At 53.3% G+C, this 20,855-nt stretch overlaps 1 protein-coding gene across 2 annotated transcripts in view; it reads left to right on the forward strand.

The window, feature by feature from the left end:
• Positions 1–20,855, forward strand: part of JKAMP (JNK1/MAPK8 associated membrane protein) — a 408,720-nt gene that overhangs the window by 157,145 nt on the left and 230,720 nt on the right. The gene's annotated exons all lie outside the window — the stretch shown is intronic.

The raw sequence follows: 20,855 nt of genomic DNA on the forward strand, positions 1-20,855 counted from the left end.
AATAACGCGTACGCGTGGGACACGCAGGCTACTATGACATCGAAAATGGGTGCGATACACAGGGGCACCCGCAGTGGGAAAAAGAGCGTGTGCGACTCACCGTCTGACTAGCGCGATGCAGAAAAACACGCGTAGCCAATACCCCTGCCAAAATAAGAGATGCGTCCTTGATAGCTGTGAAGTTGTGATGGCGCGCGAAACAACAGGAAGCAGCAACACACGTCGGTCTCCACGAAAGGCACGTACAGCGAACTGCTGGGCCCGTTCACCTTTAACCTGTGCTGAGTGAAACGCGCGCGTCACGTCACTTACGCGCATGGGCCCTTTCCTCGTATTACACGCGGACGTGCAGTTTTTCACGCGCGCTGAAATGCCCATGCACGCCTGTGCGCGTCACGTCACAGGGGCACTTGCGCTTCAGGGGCCTTCTGTTCAATGAAATTGCGTATGCGTGCAGACGCGCTTACGCGCTAAGGGCCTTTCCTCGAATTACACGCTGACGTGCCAAATTTTTCACGTGCCAAATCACTCCGTATCAAGCTGCCCACGCGTAAGCACACGGAAGACCACGCTCCTGCCCAGAAGGCCGAACTACTGCCCCCCCAGAGCCCCGAGCACGCTCCCACCTGCCATCTGCTGCTGCCTGACTGCCTGCTGCCCACGTGCCCTGCCATTTGCTGCCTGCACATCAGCCAGGGGTGCTGTTGCTGTGACCACCCCTGCTGGAACCGAAGACTCCGGACTGGGATTCCATCGCTCCACAGCCCAGCCCCAGGACCCAGTTGCCCACCCACTCCTGCCTCTGGGGTTGTCATGTCGGGCACTGCAACATCTGGCACCACTGACAACCCCCGGCCAGAGAGGCAGAGGGGCACCAGCTTCAGTGCCACCGAAGTTGGTGTCCTGGTGGAGCAAGTCCTGGGGCAGTATGATGCCCTCTTCGGAAGTTCCCGCGCCGACAAGGAAGGACGGACTCGGATCTGGACTGACATCGTGACTGCCATCAACGCGGAGGGGGTGGCAGTCCGCGACTTTCAACATGTCAAGAAGCGCTGGGAGGACTTCAGGTCCAGGACCCTGAACAAGGCCCGGCGCCTCTTGAAGGCAGCGGATGCCAAGGGGCGCCGGGGCCACTTGTCGGAAGATCAGATGAGGGTCCTGGAACGCATATCCCCAGCGCTCCACGTCCAGGTCCTTGAGAGGCAGACCCGTCTGGAGTCGAGCGGTAAGTGTACATGCATCCTGATTGTGAGCTGTGCGTGTGGTGATGTTTCAGTAGTGTGCAGGTTGCACATCTGTTTGTATGGGGTCGAGTATGGGTGGGGGTGTACAGGGCCGTGGGGATAACACATGCGAGGGCTGTAATGTGTGAGACATGGATGGTGCTTGTGTGTGTTGGCTTGCATGCCAAATGCAGTTGTGTGGGCACACATGTTTGGATGAATGTGTACGTAGACCTGTCCGTGATGTCACGCATGTATGTTGTTTTCAGCTGCATGTATCAGCACTGTGTACATGTGCATTTGTGTGTATTTGACAAGGGTGCAACAGTGATGCAACATGGATGCATGTGACAGCCGGATGTGGAAGCCTGATTGGCAGTTGTGACATGGATGCCCATCTGAACACTGCGACACTTGGCAGAGGTGTACACATGCATGCAAGTGTGGTGGTGTGTGTACATGTGTGGTGCACTTCCTGTGTTGCATGTGATGTCTGGCTCAGCTTTGCCTGCTCATGATGTTGTATGGGTATGGATGGTGCTGGCAGTTGTGATATGGCTGAGGTATGGTTCATGTGTGCGAGTTGAAATGACATGTGTGTTGGGGATTGTGATGGCATGTCTGAGGTTTGCCAATGCCACTCATGTACAACTGTTGTGTGTATGTGTCCATTGTACAGTGCCCTGATGCCTGTGTTTTATTTCTCCCTGTCTGCAGCGTCAACTGATGAAGAGGGCGGAGAAGGTGCTGTGGAGCACAGCGGCGGGGATCCCACCGCCAGCCGGAGATGCAAGGCCCGGCTCCCCTCCCATTTTGTCATCTCGTCGGGGAGTGAGGAGTCCGGTGCCGCGTCCCAGGCCGCAGCTGCCGGGGGAGGTCCAAGAAGCGGAGGTTTGAGTTGGACTCCTCGGTAGCAGAAGGGGCAGCTGGGACCCCACAGGGCCCAACGGGGGAAGATGGCACAAAGTCATCCAGGTTGGTGGGGGGTTTGGTGGAGGAGGAGGCCGTGCAAGCAACAGAGACTGGGTCTGGAGGTGGGGATCCCACTGGTGCTAGTGGTGCAGTGCAGGACCAGGGACAGGAGGCAGCCCAGGCCGCCGCGGAGGTGCCTGTGTGCAATCCTGTCCCTGCATCATCTTGCAACAGCAGGGATGCCTACGTCAGACCCGTTTTCAGGCAGGGGATGAGCAAACAACAACTGGCCTTCCTCTGCCTGCGGACGTGGCTATCCGGGTCGAGCCTGTCCTGACTGGTGTGGCGTTGCGTCAACGGGCCATGCGAGGTGACCTGCAGTCTTTTCATGAGGAGACTGCACGTCATCTTGAATGGCTCGTTTACCACGTCCGCCTGCTGGGACAGGTCACCCAGGCCGGATTCCTCCGTTTGATGGGGCTTGCTACGACCCCCTCCTCAACTGAACCCCCTACGCGCCAGTCATCCTCCGTGCCATCTTCCCACCCATCAGTCACCTGGGTGCCCTGTGGAGCTGCCTCTGACGGTGCGGCCAGGCTGGTGGAGGAGGCATCCCTGCCAAAGTCGGGAGTCGGACGTCCAGCAGGGGTGGCCACATCAACGACGCACCCCAGCCGGCGGAGGATGTGCAGGCAGCAGGAGGCAGTGCACGGGCAGAGGCACAGCAGCAGCAGCAGCAACGTGGTGGGAGCCATGAAGGCTCGGGGCCTTCAACATCGGAGGGGCAGGCATCGGCCGGGGGGCAGGAGGACCCAGGACAGAGAGTGTCTTCCGTGTGGCAGCGGTTGGGCCACGCCATAGATGCGGAACGGTAGCGGGCGGAAGAGGCACGGCTCACAATGGTCAGGGCGGAGAACTCCATGCGGAGGGCCCTGAGGCGGGCCGAGTGCCTCGAGGCAATCCGCAGGGGGTTGGAGGTGGACACGTCGTCGGCCCTGTGGACCTTCGGGGCCATGGAGGAGGACCGCCTCCGGGACATTGAGCAGGAGTTTGATGATGCCCTGGCCCGGGACATCCAAAAGTGAGCCGTCAGACTAGCCCGCTGCCCTTGTACATAGTTATGTAGGTAGTGTTAGGTTTCCTTTGTTTTTTGATTTGTTTTGGACCTTTTGGACATTGGCCACATTTTTGTATGTAGTTTATTTTATTAGTTAGTGTAGTTAGATAGGTTTCATTTCTTTTGTTGGGATAATGGACCCTGGCTTGTTCGTCTGTACATAGTTCACTGTTGGTTTTTATTTTTCTTTCACAATTTACCCATGGAGCATTGGCTTTCAATTATTATTTCCCATTGGATTTTCTTTTGTGGACAGTGACTTTGGACACCATTACTTTGGATTATGATTTTTGGTTTTGCTTTTTTTTCACGGACATGCTTCTTTTCATTTTTGTACATTCCCATTTCTGTTTCTTTATTTTTGATTCTATTTATGTTTCCTTTAATACATATTTTTTTAATCGACTTCAATGTGTAGTATCATCTCATTGGTTTCATGCATATCATGATATGGGTTTTGACATTCACTGACACCCATTGGGTGTATGTGAGGGACATGTGTTTGTTTCGAAACTTGCAATTGGTGTTCTGTCTTGTAATTGCCAATTATGAGTGGGTGGATGCAATACTCGGGTGGGTGTTTTGCATTTGGAGGCTGACCATAGGGACCAGGGATCTAGATTGTGATGACATGTTGTCTGGGGAACATGAGTTGGGGCCTGCTGGCAGGTGCCCCACAGTGCTGGGGGGTGGGGGACATGAGTTGGACATGAGTGGGGGCCTGGTGGAGGGTGCTGGGGGTGGTGGGAGACATGGGTGGGGGCCTGGTGGTGGGTGCCCCTGCACTGCTGTGGGGTGGGGGTGGTGGGAGACATGGGTGGGGCCTGGTGGAGGGTGCCCCTGCACTGCTGGGGGGTGGGGGGGGAAGACATGGGTGGGGGCCTGGTAGAGGGTGCTCCTGCACTGCTGGGGGGTGGGGGTGGTGGGAGACATGGGTGGGGGCCTGGTGGAGGGTGCCCCTGCACTGCTGGGGGGTGGGGGTGGTGGGGATCATGAGTTTGACATGGGTGGGGGCCTGCTGGCAGGTTCCCCACAGTGCTGGGGGGTGGGGGTGGTGGGGAACATGAGTTGGACATGGGTGGGGGCCTGCTGGCAGGTGCCCCACAGTGCTGGGGGGTGGGGGTGGTGGGAGACATGGGTGGGGGCCTGGTGGAGGGTGCCCCTGGTGGCTGGGGGTGCAGGGGGACATGCGTCGTTGGGCAGTAGTGCAAGTTGACATGTGGGTTGGCTGGGGGGCATGGCCATGGTGGATGGGGTGCCTGCAGGACATGTGCAGGGTAGGCCCCTGTGGTGTGAGCCACCTGCAGGGGCCGTGGATGGTGTAGAGGGAACACCTGGGAGGACCCACACGTGCAATTCACGTGTGGTGCTCCCCGCGCACCCCTGTGATACACGTACCCTGCTGACTTTGCATGTGTGACTTCCCACGCACCCCTGGAATACACGTACCCTGCTGAAATCGCGTGTGGAACTTCCCGCGCACCCCGAAATACACGTAGCCAGGACATTCGCGTGTGAAAATTCCCGCGCACCCCTGATGTACACGTACCCTGATGGAATCGCGTGTGGAACTTCCCGCGCACCCCTGGAATACACGTACCCTGCTGATATCGCGTGTGAAACTTCCCGCGCACCCCGAAATACACGTGGCCTGGACATTCGCGTGTGGAACTTCCAGCGCACCCCTGGAATACATGTACCCTGCTGATATCGCGTGTGAAACTTCCCGCGCACCCCGAAATACACGTAGCCAGGACATTCGCGTGTGGAACTTCCCGCGCACCCCTGGAATACACGTACCCTGCTGATATCGCGTGTGAAACTTCCCGCGCACCCCGAAATACACGTAGCCAGGACATTCGCGTGTGGAACTTCCCGCGCACCTCTGATATACACATACCCTGCTGAATTCACGTGTGAAAATTCCCGCGCACCCCTGATGTACACGTACCCTGATGGAATCGCGTGTGGAACTTCAAGCGCACCCCTGTAATACACATACCCTGCTGAAATCGCGTGTGGAACTTCCCGCGCACCCCTGGAATACACGTACCCTGCTGATATCGCGTGTGAAACTTCCCGCGCACCCCGAAATACACGTGGCCAGGACATTCGCGTGTGGAATTTCCCGCGCACCCCTGGAATACACGTACCCTGCTGATATCGCGTGTGAAACTTCCCGCGCACCCCGAAATACACGTAGCCAGCTGAAATGACGTGAGGTACTTCCCGCGCACCCCAGTGATACACGTAGCCCGCTTGCCGTGCTGGTACAGGGTTAGCGCAGCCCTTTGCGCTGGATTGGGGATTTTGATGGCTTTTCCCTGCGCGAGAGGCGTTCTTGGGGGTGTAACTGGCGCTGCTGCAGGGTCGCTGCACCACGGCTGGTTTTGGTAGCTGGTATCCATGAATACGCTGTGCGCGGAAATGGGTTTTGGCGCATGCGGCTGGCGCAGGGATTCGCACGCGCACACTGTGTGCCAGCCGCGTGCGCCACTTGTGCGCTGATTTCTATGAATTACCCCCTAGGACACATCTATAAAACATTTAAAGCATTAGGGATCCTAGTAATAGACACAATTATGTTTGTGTCTAATGTGGAAATTAGATTTGCGGAATGTTCTGTACTAACTTCTCGTTCCCCAGTGGTAGCTCCTGGTCACTGGCTAATGCTGGATACTGTAAGGAAGGCATGGTATCAAAGTAAGACTGACACAAGTGACCACGGTTCAAGAGTGTTTATTGAACTTTACCAAAGGTGTGATAAACGCCTATGTAATTCTAATTCTACAGATGGGAGTAAGATGCAACCATCAAATAATAAGGCGAGAGCAGTCAGCAGAGTCTGCATGAGCGCTATCTGAGAGCGCAGGGTTTCCTCACTTTCTTTTGCTGGAGGCGTGTGCACTGTGAGCCTCAGCTACTAAACCATTTCCCTCCACGAAGCGGACTGACAAGGGCAGTCAGCAGTCCGCGGTACCGCAGGACAGAGAGACGGCAGGGGGTTAGGCACGGACTTCTCTCTTTCCATCCTTACTTCTACCGTGCACTTTCACTGAGTAAATACAGTGCAAACGGATCGGACCGCTGCTCCGAGCACTCTCCTTAATATGGCAGAGCAGATGGCGAGTTCAGAGAGGAAACCCCCAGCGAATGAGCCTGAGCCAAGAAATCTCCGGGGTACTAAGATGCGTCACCTATGGCTTTCAAATAGCCAGTCTGTTTCCCCGGAGACACCTGAGCAGTCGTCCTCTCGGAGCCCTCCACCTAACATGACTAAAAAGCTTTGCTTGGCAGCCACGCCTGCAAAACCGGAGAAATATCGTCACAAATAGTAAGCGTTTTCAACTTTCCTCCTATTGAACTGGGGGGGGGGGGATAACTTCGGGGAAAAAGAATACAATTGGCAAGGGGGCCCTGGAATCCGACAAGAACAGTCAAACAAACCCCCCCCCCATTCCCACATCTCCTAAGGGAAGTGGGCAAACGCTTTTCCCCTTCCAAGCGGTTTCCATCCCGGTTGTATCAGCCTACTTTGAAGCTACTCTTGAGGGAGACTGGATTCTCCCCCTCCTGCCCGCTCGACTTAGAGAAGCTGTCTGAGCAGCTGCCTGTGACAGTGATGGCAGAAGAAAACATTCCCCTGGCTGACCTGGGGGAGGGGGAACCCCCAGGGTTAGCGAACTGTGGTGAGAAAATTAAAATAATGATACATACTGTTGGGGAACGGGAAGATCTGAGGACTCCACCGGGAGGCGAAGAGATTCTTCCTCTCTTGCTCTCCCCACTCTCTTCCCAAGGCGCTGTTTCCCCACGACTTGACCAGCCAAATCCAAAGGAGAGAGGCAGGCTTGGCGAGGGCTCAATCTTGCCTCAAGGAGACGGCAGGACTATTAATCCCTTAAGAACACAACAAGCCGACCCCTCGGCTCAGAGCCAAAGCCCCCCAGCGCTTCAAAAGATTTCTACTGATGCCCTTCCCACCCTCCCTCCCCAATTTACCATCCCCCTGGTGCATCTGCTGAAAAAGGCATCACAGATCCTTCTTACATACCGAAAACACTGGGGAGCACTCAGAAAGGTTAGCTCGACCAAAGGCACCTTACAAAAGAGGGGTAGCGGGTTCGAAAAGACCTCAACATTCAAATGCCTTAATCTCCATGACCTGTCTTAAAGACTTTTGGAGAAAAAAAAACACGTCGCGAAAGCCGATGTCAGCAGGACTTCCCTGATGCTGAGTTGCTGGCTATAGTGGAGGACACCGCTATACACCTGTCCAATTTAATCCTACCCTCAAAGACCCCTTCAGCTGAGGGGAACACCAACAAGAAGGCTCCTACAAGATCGCCTTCAGGGTCTGCAAAGGGGTTTCCTAGTAAATCTCAATCGGGGTGTGAGGATACTGTGAGACTGGAGGCCGAAGGTCGGATCGGCCCTCGTGACACAGGAAACCCCCTAGGGGCTAGGTTAACCCCCGAGGCTGTATGAACGGGGGCATAAATACTTCGAATCAGAAGAGGGTACTCAGGATCCTTCTCGGCAGTCCCTTGAAAAGCAGACTAAGGACATTCCGGTTACTCACGAGTTGAGGGGGTCTTCCGTGCTTCGATCAGCTACCGAGGATAGAGTACTCTCTCCATCTAATTTGAACCATACTCGTCATGCATGGGATACCAACTCCCCCTGTGGAATAACAAACTCTGGGGTCGGAAACTCCAAAGACAAATGCACAGGGACGGACTACAACATGAAATCCCCCCCCCCTGCTCCTGAGACGCATGAGCAAAATTACTTTCAGACTGTTGCCGGAAACACCTGTAAAAAAGTTGTTGGATCCTATGACCATTCTATCCACAGTCACGATTGCTTTGGTCCCGTTTGGGAAGCTGTATGAAGCAATTAATGATACGCTTAAAGATCAAAACACTGATTGCTTTCATGCACACCAAACTCAATTATTTTGAAGGTTTTGTGTCTGTTCCACAGGTATGTTGCCACGAGGCACAAGACTTCACAAGACCTTCTCCAGTGGCCAGGGGCCCGGTCCCCTGCTCTCTTGACCCAAAAGTGGCCCTTTCATGCTCCCAAGAAACTCAAACATCTGATCAACACCAAATAAAGATAGACCTTACAACAGACAAGACCAGTAATTTACCACCTGCAGGGGACCAATTTCATAAATCTCCACGAGCGGCTCTTCCATCTGCTAACCATACCACACTGTTGTCATTGCAAGTTGGGGAGAACCTTACTGTGTTACAGAAGAATTCCTCCATTTGCAATAAAAACGGCTCGTTGGCATTAACAGGATGTTATATGATGCTGTGTTTCAGCCCATCGATGGCCTGTAGTGCAGCGATGTTGCCAGATAAGTCGGGAGATCCTCCATTCTTCAGAGCATCGGTCAAAGGGGCAGCCAGTGTTGAGAATTTGGGAATGAAGTGTCTATAATAACCAATAAACCCCAGGAATGCTCTTATTTGCTTCCTGGTGGTGGGAACAGGTATGGTTGGTATTGCCTCAATTTTGGAAACCTGGTCTCTAAACCCCTACTCCCCCACAGTATGACCCAAGTATTTGGTTTCCTGGGCCCCTAGAACGCTCTTTTTAGGATTGATGTGTAGACCGGCACAGGTTAAGGTGTGAACCACTTCTTGGAGATGAACCAGATGCTCTCTCCACAAGGCACTATATACCACAATATCATCCAGGTATGCAGCCACATAGTTGTCGTCGGGTTGTAGAAGGATGTCCATCAATTTCTGAACGGTGTCCGGGGCCCCATGTAACCCGAAGGGTAATACCTTGTACTGGAAGAGCCCCTGAGGTGTTGAGAAGGCGGTTTTCTCTTTGTCTGATGATCATAGTGGGATCTGCCAATACCCCTTGTTGAGGTCTAAAGTGCTGAGCTAACGGGCAGAACCTAGCCTTTCTAGAAGTTCATCCATCCTAGGTATGGGGTAGGTTTTGTATTGTGAAATTGCGTTGCTGTCTGTAATCCATACAAAACCGGATTGACCTGTCTGGTTTGGGCACAAGTACGATCGGGGAGCACCAAGCACTAGTTGATAGTTCTATAATGTCCAACTGGACCATTTCTGCTACTTCGTTCTTTATGACCTGTCTTTGGGCCTCTGGGATCCGGTACGGTCGGAGTCTGACCGTTTGTCCGGGTAGGGTCTCAATCCGGTACCTACCAGGTAGAGGAGAGAATGCTTCTATGTGGGCTTTGAGTGTTTCCTGGATCTCATTCTTAATTAGGACTGTCAGGGTTTTGCCCCACTGTACCCTTACTAGGTGGAGGTGTCGCCTGGGAGGTTTCCTCCTTTATCCCATAAGTGGCCATGATGGCTACAGGGGCGGGTTCTGTCAATTTTTTTTAGGAGGTTGATATGATATACTTTATCAGGAGGAGTCGGGTTGATCCGATAGTTTACTGGTCCCAGGATGTCTTTCCACATAGGGCCCTCTCCACCGGGCCAATAGTTTGTTGGTGCTGGTGGGCAACAAGACCAATAGACGTTCCCCTGGTTGAAACTTCCTTAAACAGCTCCCTTTGTTATATGCTCTCTTGGTTGTCTTTGGCTTGCCCTAGATTGGCTTCGGCCATTGTTCGCAGGGTGATTAGGTGTTCCTTTAGTTCTTCGGCGTATTCGGTTAAGGAGGGTTCTTGATTGTTTTCCCAGTCTTCTTTGACCAGATCCAGAACCGTTTGTGGCTGTCTCCCAAATAATAGCTCAAAGGTGAGAGCCCAGTGGAGGATTGAGGCGTGTGTCTAAGCACCATCAGAAGTAGGGGTACCGCTCGGTCCCATTCTCTTCCTTCTGGTCCCGTCACCCTCCTTAGCATTTTCTTTATGGTCTTGTTATATCTTTTCACCAATCCATCCGTCTGGGGATGGTAGACCGAGGTGCGTAATTTCTTTATCTGTAGTCTTTCACAGACCTGGCGCGTGATGGTTGACATAAAGTTTGTTCCTTGATCAGTAAGGAATTCGGTAGGCAGGCCTACCAGTGAAAAGAATGGGATTAGCTGATCGTGTATCTGTTTTGCTGACGTCCCCTTTAGGGGAAATGCCTCGGGGTACCTAGTGGCATAATACACGATAACCAACAAGTACTTGTACCCCCTACTTGCCCGCTCCAATGGTCCTACCAAATCCATACCAGTGCGCTGGAAGGGTATGGTAATCAAAGGCATGCATTGTAATAGAGCCCTGGCTGGTTTCTACCTGCTTGTCAGCTGACAGGTTTCGCATTCCTTGCAAAATTTGGCAACGTCTCCATAAATCCCTGGCCAGTAGAATAATTTTTAAGATGTTTTGTTGGGTTTTCAGGGAGGCCATATGGCCCTCGCATGGGTGGTTGTGGGCCAGTTGGAGTATAATCAGGCAATGGGGTTTGGGTAGATGAAATAGTTCTTTCGAGTGCCTTCCTCAGTCAGTTAGACCCGGTATAGTAAACCCTGTTTGGACGTGAAACCTGTTCCCTTAGTCAGGTCGGGATCCTTTTCTTGCAGAGCCCTTTCTCGGGCAACTCTAAGGGTGCGGTCCATCAAGGTCTCTCCCCGGATAGATTCCTAATGATCCTCTGGGTTCCAGGCTATTTGATGGGTGGCATGCATGGATTCGCACAGTGCAAGACGGTTTTCTCTTCTTTCAGTACTGTTTTTCTTATGACCCTTGGTACCTGGTTGCATTGGTACTTGGGCGAATGGTGCTTCACCCCACCAGTTCTGGTCCAGGGTGTTCATTGCCTGGCGAAAGAGGGGTACATCGCTCCCAATGACAACCGGGGCGGGTGAGGATGGTAGGACGACAGCTTGCAGCTCTGTAATGTTAGGGCCTACTTCTATTTGGACGGTTTTCATGGGATAGGCTTTCACGTCCCCGTGTATACAACGTATAGGTACATGTACATTAGGTAGGTAAGGCAAATTATTTACGGTTGGCAATATGGTGGTCTGTCTGCTTCCGCTGTCGAGTAATGTCCGGGCTGGAATCCCGTCCACCCTGATGTCCATGGTGTATGGTCCCTTGAACCGGGTTCTGGTTCTGCTTTCATAAACCCAATCTCCATAGGCACTGTTCCTCTTCTTCGGGGGCAAAAGCGGGCTATATGGCCCATTCCTAGCCCTGAGGTCGACGGAATCCTATAGCTAACGTAGGTGAACGGCCTTCGGTGCTGGTTTTTTATCTACCGGCCGAGGAGGGCGTTCCTCGGCTGGCCGCCACTTTGGTAATACAGGTCTAGGGCCCTTGGATACGGGTAACTCATGGAGGGGTATCCTTGTAAAGAACCAGAGGGGGGTCTGTACTTCTGCTCTCTATATGGTAGAGGAGAGGCACAGAGGACCCCAGCCAAGATTCTCTATTATGGTAGCAATGGATGAGCAATCGAGGCCTAGCTTCTCAGGAGGTGATGCAGGCTGGTTCTTAAGTACAGTGTAGTCCCCAAGCACCCACAAAGGAATGTCCGCACCCTGTATTAGGTAAAAGTCTTTATTTAATTAATAACAAACGTTATGTACAATATCACTCGGTTATCTATTATGGCAAATATACAGTTCTACGTGGTACCACAATTACTATTAGATCTCTTTAAAGTGCATCAACGGTACGGTTAAATGTCACACAAATCAGCTCGTAAAGGAAACCAACAATAGATATAAGAGGAAAGCAGTTGGTTAGAACAATTGGCAGAATACTGGCGCCGTTACCTAGACACAGTTCTGTGTGGAGCTCCCCCCCCTCCCACCTGGGAAACCTGTCGAATAAAGCTATATCACAAGCCCAGTCCATATATTGTTCACAAGAGTCTTTCCAATAGTTCTGCAACCCCAAAATATCTGGCTTTCCATCGGGGAATAGACAGCCCTTGTTGAGTGCCCTCCCTTAAAGGCAGGAGTCACGGGTCGACGAATGTCCGACGGAGAACAGGGTGAATTACGGCAGTGAAGTGGCAGCTTCTTTCCTAACAGTGCTCGTCGACGGGGAAGTGTAAACGTCCTGCAAGAAAGAGGCGTGCGGGGCACCTCGCTGTCGATAGTTCTGGATTGCAAAGAGTTTGAAGAACTGTGGCCCAGCAAGGGCGTTGAGTCGTCTCTGTGGTCTTTGGGTGGCGGGAAACCCACCGGCGGATGCTCCTCGGCGCGTCGACTGGCTGGCCTTCCCCAGTGGAATAAAGCGGGCGACGATGCGGACGGGGCGTCCTTGGATCGAAAGTTCTTAGGCAAATGGCAGCATGGCGGCTCCGGTTGGCGACGGTGGTCGCTGTCTCAGGTTGGCAGCCTGTCGTAGGTCTATCTACCAGGGAGCTTTGGCAAAGATCAGCTGGTGCACGATGGTCCCTCGTAGCTCGGGAAGAGGGCGCCCTACCAGGTCCTCTCTGGGTCAGTCCTTGGAGACACAGCAGCTTTCAGATTGACGAAGGAGAGCAACAGCAATTGTTCTCTTCCAGCAGGTCTTCAAGGTCCAGCGTCAGTTTCACTCTAGTTACTCTTTGTAGTTTGGACTTCAGCTCTGAACACGATTCCTAGCAGTGAGAGGTCCCCAGATATACTGTTGATCTACCATTCATTCCGCTGTGTCACACTTAAGCATCCAATCACTACGAAGGGCATTCGGCAGTCTGTCAGCCAATCAGGCGCACAGTGCATTCAGGCCATTCTTCTCCATCCAGATACTCGTAACACAGAATGTGGATTCGGACAAGTACCACACCATTCAATACTACAAACTGCATTCATACCAGTTTCGGGCAGGGCTGTCTCAGTCATAGTGTCAAACACCACAAGCCAGACATCCACAACAAGTGCATATCCGTCGCACAATCCATTCACCCAGGTCCCACCCACAGGTGTAACCACAACATACGGTCGTTGGGAAGGCTCCAGCCAGTCTGGTCGGCACTTCCCCACACTACCATATATGGAACTTCCACCCAACAGCCAGTCAGAAGGAAGGGACGGAGTCGGGGCTTCCCGGGACTTCGGGAAGATCAAGGTAACAGGCGATGGAAGGCAAGAGGCTACAGGGGCCATCTTGTCTCCATCAGGAATGTACCGATTCCCATGACTGGTCCTAGGCATCCCAAAATGGAGGACACTCAGGGCACCAGTCATTTCAGCACAAAGCCGCCACCAGCCCGTTCCTTGCTCTGTGGGCCTTCGACAAGTGTACAAAAACATACACTAGGGGCAGCACAGGATTGAACCACTACCCATTGGTGCCATAAGGGTATCCCATGGGTTTGCACCAAAACCAAGAGAGAGCTGCACCACTAGGAGTCCTACATGAACTCCTGCACGGAAAACACAACAGAACACACGATAAAAAGCAGTAAAGGACAAGGATACGGAGGCCCTGTCCCTTTCCAGTATCACAATCCTGCTACGTGTAGATGGGCCTGTTAGGAAACGTCTGTTCTCTCCCTCCCCCCCAGCCTTTTGATAGGCGGATGCAATGTCAACAGCTTCTGCTAAAGTGGGCCGGTGGTGCTGACGAACCCATCTTTGCATCGGAGGGGGAAGGGCCTCTATGAATTGCTCCAAGGTGACTTTGTCCATTATGTCTTGTACACCTGGGCCAGGCACCTGCAGCCATTTCTCTGAGATCTTTAACTCTATAATAGAGTTGGTGTGGATTTTCTCTGGGTTTCAATTTAGTGTCTTAGTTTTATTCTGTAGGCCTCTTCATCTAGACCCAGTCGGTCTAGCACCGCCTTCTTTATTTCAGCGTAAGGGGTGGTCCCATTCGGGTTTACTGCTTGGTATGCTTCTTGCATTATTCCTGATAGCAAGGGGGCCACCTACTGTCCCCATCTGTCCCCTGGCCATTGAGCCTTCCCGGCTATTCTTTCAAAGCCTGTGAAGAACGCTGGGTCTTCACCTTCCTTGAACTTTTGCAAGATGGCGGAAGGAACCATGGGCTGGTTTTGAGAGCTTGCCACTGCATCTGTTAGGTGGAGGGTGGTTTCATGCTGCTTCTCCTGGGATGCTGTCTGGAGGGTGGCCTGCAATTGCATAGCCTGTTGGAAGGCCTGGCGGTCAGCTGCCGCCTGCTGGGCTTGCACTTGGATGAGCTGCTGCAGCTGCTTTTCTCCAGCATGGGGTCTGGCATGGATTCACATGCTCATGAATATTCCCCGTCAGGCTGGGAATCCTCGGTACAGAAAAAAATCAGTATCAGTTTCGTTTCTGATCTGTCTTTCCTAGTAGTAACCAATCACTGATCTCTGGGTCATACTGCCCACAGCCAATGACTGCCCTCTCCCTAAGCCCCGCCTCTGGCAGCCATCCACAGATTTTTACCGTACGTTCAAGTGTTGGGAGTCCTCGTGCTATAGCTCTCAAGCTTTTGCTGCGTTTTCGCGCTTTTTCAAAGAGAATTTCTCATTTTTCGGTTAAATTGAGCCTCAAGCTCCACCGTTTCTACATCCGATCAACGGGGATCCGTTTCGGAAGTTTCTACGCCCCTCAAGGGTGAAGATTTCATTGAGCGACACTTCGGAGGATTCCAGAAGTTTCTGAGGCCTACCCCAGACATGGCCCAGGAGAAAGGAAGCTCGACACCCGGGAAGCTGTTCAGGGCCTGCCCTGGATGCCAGCTGCAGAATGTGTTCAAGGAAGACGAGCATTCCTTATGCCTCTACTGTCTTCACGAGGACAAGAAAACGCACGTGGAGAAGGACTGTGCATTTTGCGGGAACATGTCTGAACGGACCATGAAGGATCGCCATCTTCGTCTCGCCAACTGGCTGGAGGGAAAAAGCCCGTCGGGTGAGAAGAAGAAGAAATCTGAGCGGTCTTCTAAGTCCTGTGAGGGCGCCCCGGCACGGGTGCCCAACAGAAGGCTTAGCACTGCGAGTCCGTGGGCACCGGGAACGCCGAACGCTCGGGTTCTTTGGCTGCCAGGCAGGGCGCATCGTCCCCGGCACCATCGACCACGAGCCAACGCTCTAGCTCGGGTAAGAGGAAATCCGAGAACCCGGCAAAGCTTCTGGAGAGGCCCCGGTCGATCTCGAAGATTTTGGCGGAGGGGGTGCGAGGCAAGGAGCCCTCCCCCAAGGTGAAGGCATCAAGCACGCAGTCGGTGACGAAGGCCTTGATTCACCCAGCCAAGGCCTCGATCGAGAAAGTCGCGGCAACCCTGGCTCAGCCTGTGGAGGTGACACCAGTGGTAGCGACCTCGGGGCCCAGAGTCTCCCTGCTACCTCGGAGGGAGGCGTCTTTAAAGCCCATCGAAAGAACCCCCAAGAAGTCCATAGCGGAGAAAGAAGGGGGGGGGGCAGTGGCCGTCGTGGATACAGACACAGCCTCTGAGGAGGAGCTAGTCGAAGTCCTTGAGAGCCACAACGTGGGCATGGAGGAGGACCAGCCCGTCGAGAGGCATCCTGACGATGGAGATGACGAAAGCGACAGAGGTGCCGACGAGGCCCCAGACCAACCGTCGCAGCCAGTGCCGCAGGATAACTTGGCGGCCATTTTGATGGCAATACAATCCTTATGCACTGAGATAAGGACGAGATTGCCTCTACCCCCGACGGAGGAGCCGGAACCAGGCCCGACGGAGGAGCCAGGGGCAGGCCCGGCGGGGTAGTCCATTACCGAAGAGGAGGAGGACACATCCTCCTACCCCTTTCCAGCCCTCGAGGCCCGCTCAGCCCTCATCCAGAGTCCGCGGAGAGGGCACGGGCACGAATGGCGGCGACGACGGGGTGGACCTCCCGTTGTCCCCCCTCCCCCGGGCTTCACCGCCCGACGAGATTGGAACCTTCCATGCGATGATCTCCAGGGCATCCGAGCTTTTCCAGCTCTGCCCCGAAGAGAAGGAGGGGGTTCCTCTATCAACGTCGCGAGGCCAAGAGGAAGACGGTCCTCGCGGTCCCGCTACTGGATGACATCTGGGACGAGAGACTTTCCCTCCTCAAGAACCCATCCACGACGCCGGCAAAAAGGGACCGATATGAGAAGAAATACCGGGTCCCGGACGCGGCCCCTCTATGCCTTAGAGCACAGCCGACCCCGGATTCAGTCATCTCGGCGGCTGCCAGGAAAAAGGCGGGGGGGGGCCCCCATCGGCCTCGACAACGACTTGCCCACCGGACGGCGAGGGGGAAAGCAGCTCGACGAGATGGGACGACGAGTCATCACGTCGGTGGCAACGACGATTAAAGTGGCCAACGCCCTGGCTATTGTTGCCCATTACGACAGGGAACTCTGGTTTAAGATCGCTCCCCTGTTGGACTTCCTGCCGGACAACAAGAGGGCTGAAGCCCTGGAAATCTTGCAAGAAGGCGAGGTGGCTTCGGACCACGCCATAACGGTGGCGACGGACATCGCGGACACCGGTTTTCGCCAACTGGTCATCAGCGTTTGCCTCAGACGGCGCGGTTGGCTTAAGGCGACAGATTTCTGCCACGACGTACAAGCCAAAGTTTTGGACATGCCCTTCGACGGGAACAACCTGTTTGGGAAAACAGTCGATGAGTCCCTGCAAGCCATCAAGACCGACATGGAGACAGCCCGGGCCCTGGGAGTTCTCCAGCAACGACGGCCGTCCATTTGAAGCACCGGAGGCAAGCAAGGGGCCTCCAAAGGTTCCAGCAATGGCTCTTCTACCTACCGTCAGGCGGCCCGTTCCTCGTCGCAGGAAGCCTATAGAGGATGGGGCAAATCAGGTGGTTCCGGCTGTCGTCGCCAGGGAGGTCAAGGCGGCAAGGCGGCCTCAAAACAGGACTGAACCCACCGTGGCGTCGGGCCCCCACAGAAGCACCCCGGTGGGAGGCTGGCTGGCAAGGTTCGTCAGCGTGTAGGAGTCCATCTCCACTGACCGTTGGGTGCTGAAAATCCTGGCCCAGGAGCACGCCCTCGAATTTCTAAAGAAGTACCCTTGCGTGCCACCCGTGGCCAGGAAGGAAAACCACGTACCGCAGCTGCTGCTGGCGGTAAGGGCGATGCTCAAGAAAGGTGCCATCGAGCTTGTCCCAAAGAGGCTTCGGGGCTCCGGAGTCTACTCAAGATACTTCCTCGTAAAGAAGAAGACGGGAGGTTGGCGTCCCATCCTGGACCTGCGGCGACTGAACAAGTACATGAAGGCTCAGAAGTTCCGGATGGCCACCCTACAGCATGTGCTGGGACAGCTGGAGGACGACTATTTCCTGTCGTCGTTGGACTTGGAGGATGCCTACTTCCACATCCCCATTCTAAAAGGACACCGAAAGTTCCTCAGGTTCGTGGTCCAAGGACGGCACTACCAGTTCAAGGCCCTCCTGTTCAGATTAAAGTCGGCACCCAGGGTGTTCACCAAGTGCCTAGCACCAGTGGCGGCGTGGCTACGCCTGCAAGGGATCCACGTCTATCCCTACCTGGACGACTGGCTCATCCGAGCAAGGTCAAGGGAGCTTGCCGTAGAACACACAGCGAGGACCGTCCAGCTACTCACTGACCTGGGATTCTCCATCAATTTTCCCAAATCCCACCTGGTCCCGTCGCAAGTCGCCCTGTTTCTGGGAGCCAAGCTCGGCAGTGGCGTGGCTGGCTTCACCGTTGGAGGAAAGGACAGAGGCCATCCTGGGCAAGGTGCAGCGTCTGCTGGCCGCGGATGCGGCCAGAGCAAGATCCATCAAATCCCTCCTTGCGATGATGCCTTCCTGCATATATCTGGTGCGCCTCTGCAGACTTCGGATGCGCCCTCTTCAAGAGTTCCTCGACGCCCGCTGGATTCAAGTGACAGGCAGCTTCGAGGACAGGATTCCGCTCAACGAGACTTTCCGTCAAGCGGTCTGGTGGTGGGGCACCCGCTCTCATCTGACGGTGGGCACAGACTTTCAGACCCCAGCTCACCAGGTAACGGTGACGACAGTTACTATCGAAGGGTTGCTGTTTACTTTGCAATGGCTAGTGCCCCATAAGCATGTATATAGTAGAAGGCAATGAACTATGCTGTTCATGGTGCAAGAATGTAGGGAGTGGATGCTAAATTAGGGTATTCTGGCTACTGGCAGGAACATAGACTCGGCTAAGCTGGTAAGAGCTGTAGCTGATGAGAGCTGGTGAGTGCTGGAGGAAGCTGCAGGGTTAGCAATCAGATGGGCACACTAGGCAAAGGTTGGTCAGGGTTCAGATAGGCATGCAGACAACGTAGGCTAGTTTCAATCGAGGCGCATATGCAAAAATTAGACTAAATTCGGGTGGGTACAAAGGCAGCAATTAGGCTATGGGCAAGTGGTCACATGGGCAGTAGTGAGGCTAGATTCAGGAGGTCATACATGTAAAAATTAAACTAAATTCGAATGGGCACAAGGCAACAGATAGGCTAAAATCAAGTGGTCACATAGGCAATAGTGAGGCTAGATTCAGGAGGTCATAAAAGTGGAGATTGGGCTATATTCAAACAATGAATCCGGAATCATGCAGTCATACATGCAAGAATAAGGCTGGATTCTAACAAAGGCACAAAAATTGAAGGTTGGTTTGGGTTCGAGTGATCCCCTAGGCTACGATCGATAGGTCATACCGGCAGTAAATAAACAGCGACTTAGCAGCAGTCGGATAAGCATACAGTTAGTGTAATATCAGATGGTCACACAGGTGGGAACAGATTTGGTGTGTTGGCAGGGCTCGGTGGCCTGATATACTTTAGCGTACCTCTAGGGAAGAGTTGTAATAGCAGTGGTTGTAAAGGGGTATTCAGAGTGCAGGGTGGGGGTCCAGACTGCGTGGAGTTAACAACGTACCTATTTGTGCATCGGGTAGGCATCGTCTTGCCCGGTTGCTGGAGGAGTGTTCAGGACAGCTGAAAGGCTCTTGTTCTGTAGAAGTACAGGCATAATGGCTGGCCCTTGGCTCTGGACGGCTACGAGACAGGCTAGCGACAGGCCCTTAGGCTCGCTCTTCGGCTGTCGCCTCACAGTGATGTCAAAGGGTGGGTGAGGCTTGAGCCAGCCAATCAGTGGAAGTGCTGCTGATCTGGCGTCGTCGGGCAGGCGGCCATTAACCACGTTGGTTATAATGGCATCTGCATATGTAGTAGATACAAAAAACAGATTTGTCGGGGCAAGTGATGCACAACCACGATTTTAGTGGGTTTGTTGTGCAAATATTGCAATTGTAGCTGCCAAATCCTGCATGGAGGTGTGGAACCCCACCTTACTTTCTAAAGGTGCGGGTGCACGGGCAGGTCATCTCTTCTCTGGCAGGTTGTAGGGTGGGGGAGGAAGGAAGGGAGGCTCCTGCTCTCTCCTCCAGGCCCTCTTCGAACTCGGGGAGTGTAATGAAGGAGTCACTTTTCAATAGTTGGCCCACCCTCTCGAGACCCGCTTCATACCATGAATGAATTCTTTCTATGTTGGGGATGTGTTCTCCAATACCTGTTGACCAAAGGTGGCTCAGTGGGGATGGCCATGTGGAGATTTTCCACATCCTTACACCCTCCCTCCAGAAATCCCATATGGTTCCTAATATCGGTTGATGTTTAGATCTTTTTAAGAGCTTATTTTTTGGGGCCCACAACCATTCTGGAACTGTCGCTGGGGACAGGTAGTGCTTATCCATGGCGATCCATTGGGGTTTTTTGTGATTCCGTATGTGTGGGATTAGGACACGTAGTTGAGCTGCTTCATAGTATTTCTTAAGGACTGGGAGGCCTACCCCCACGCTTGTCTTTCGGTAAAGTCAATGCTTTTTTCCCTTGCCAGAAGAACCGTACGATGGCTCTCTTGATTTCATGGAAGAAGGTGCCTGGCATCTTTATAGGGAGCATTTGGAAGGGGTACCGGAACCAGGGAAGACAGACCATTTTAATTGCATTAGGTCGCCCCAACCAGGATATTGTCAATTTGTCCCACTTAGTAAGGTCTGCATGAAACCTCTGGAGAAGTGGAGGGAAGTTGGCTTCATATAGTTTGTCTTTTTTTCCTGTGATTTGTGTACCCATGTATTTCAATTTGGAGTGTTGAAACATGAGACCCAGTGGGGAGAGTTTAGCCTTGTTAGTCTCTGCTAAACCCTGTAAAGGGAACAAGATAGATTTTGCTTAATTAATCTTAAAGCCAGAGAGTACGCCATAGTCTTCAAGGAGGTGAATGGCTCTGGGAATTGATGTTATAGAGTTGGTTATATGAAGCAGTACGTCATCGGTATACATTGCCACCTTGTACTCCATGGCGCCCAGCCGTAATCCCTCTACCTCGGGTCTTCTCTCAACTTTTGAGCCAAGGGCTCCATGGAAACTGTGAAAAGAATAGCAGAAAGAGGGCATCCCTGCCTAGTGCCCCGTCCTAGTTTCGAACGACCTAGAATACTGAGCATTGACAAATATGGATGCTTTGGGAGATGTGTACACCGCCTGTATTCCCCTTCTGAACCTTGAGCCTATCATCACCTTGCGTAGAACTGCCATTAAAAAGCCCCATTCTACCCTATTGAAGACCTTTTCCTCATCAATTGACAGTAGGACCGGGTCGTTGGACATGTTTTGGGATTCGGGGATAAGATGTTGTCTTTCTCCTTGTGTCAGCTCCTGGTCTCCCGAGTATAAAGCCCACCTGGTCAGAATGGATGAGTTGTGGCATGAGCGTCTCTAATCTGGAGGCTAGGACCAG

This window comes from Ambystoma mexicanum, chromosome 14 (assembly GCF_040938575.1).
Source record: "Ambystoma mexicanum isolate Mex_15411 chromosome 14, UKY_AmexF1_1, whole genome shotgun sequence".
Classification (NCBI taxonomy): domain Eukaryota; kingdom Metazoa; phylum Chordata; class Amphibia; order Caudata; family Ambystomatidae; genus Ambystoma; species Ambystoma mexicanum.